Here is a 1333-nt window from a genome sequence, read left to right as displayed (position 1 = left end):
TACCAATGCATAAAAAAGGGTATAAAAAGGTAAACATGATGCTTTTTCCAATATATGTCAAATACCTTGTTTTACTTTGTTTTTTGAGAGTGCTACAAATTTTACTTTAGGGATTATGATTACTTATATTTTAGTTAGTTAACATACATGCCATACTGATTTCAGAAGTGGAATTCAGTAATTCATCACCCCCAGTGCTCATCCCAACAGGTGCCTCCTTAGTACCCATCACTCATTCCGCCCATCCCCCACCCACATCCCTCCATCAGTGCTCAGTTTGTTCTCTATCATTAAGAGTTTCTTGTGGTTTGTCAAATGTCTTTTGAAACAAGGTTTTAAATAAAATCATTTCTTAAATGTCTTTTTCTCTGAAGCAGGAAAGGAGATGGAAGTGTTTCCTGTGCTTTTGGCAAAACAACAAATTCTCAGTCCTCAGAAACATAGTTAACATTTTTCTCTTTTGGGAAAAGGAGAAACACCAGTGGCAGGTTTAGAGAACTTTCATTTTATCAGCTCATGAAGTTAAAAATTCACAGTGCAATTGATACACATAGTAGGTACTCTAACCAAACTCGTGGCCCGGGGCACCTGGGTGGCTCAGGCGGTTGTGTGGGACTCTTGGTTTTGGCTCAGGTCATGATCTCACAGTTCTCACAGTTAGCAAGTTGGAACCCCAGATCAGGCTCTGCACTGGAGGCTCAGAGCCCGCTTGGGATCCTCTCCCTCCCCTCTCGGCCCTTCCCCTGCTCTCTTGCTCTCTCTCAAGATAAATAAATATTTAAAAACATGTTGGACCAATAAATGTATATACAATATAATATTCTCTGCTTTTTCTGTGAAAAGCTGTAAACATTTGCTTTGAAATAAAAATCTATTATTCTTTTTCATGCTTAACAAGGCAGAATTCCCTGTCTTCGAAGTTCTATCTGAGCAGGTTTTGAGCAGGAGTTAGGCAACTTCCCTTTCACTCCTCTGCTAGTTCTGAAACCACAGAAGAGAAGCTAGAAACCAAATACCGAGGAATATGTTGTACAAGCACCACTTTGGTTAAACCGAAGCCCAATGCAAACAATTCAGGAAATAATGGAACTGAAGACAGCAAAGATATTCAGGGATCTATAGTGGTTTGTTCTTTCTGCTATCATTTGTGTTCCGTAGTCGAGGTTCAGTTATACCACAGTAGACAATTCTCTGGAAACAATGTGCACTGTTAGGCTGCTCCAATAGCACAAGAATTCCTTTGATGAGCTCTAAGAGATTGGTAACAATACCTCCTAAAAGGCCAGGTTGCTAGGTAACCGCTTGTTTCCTTGGTCACAGAGAATACATGGAA

The sequence above is a fragment of the Suricata suricatta genome, chromosome 5, assembly GCF_006229205.1.
Source record: "Suricata suricatta isolate VVHF042 chromosome 5, meerkat_22Aug2017_6uvM2_HiC, whole genome shotgun sequence".
NCBI classification, from domain to species: Eukaryota; Metazoa; Chordata; class Mammalia; order Carnivora; family Herpestidae; genus Suricata; species Suricata suricatta.
This window is presented reverse-complemented; position numbering follows the sequence as displayed.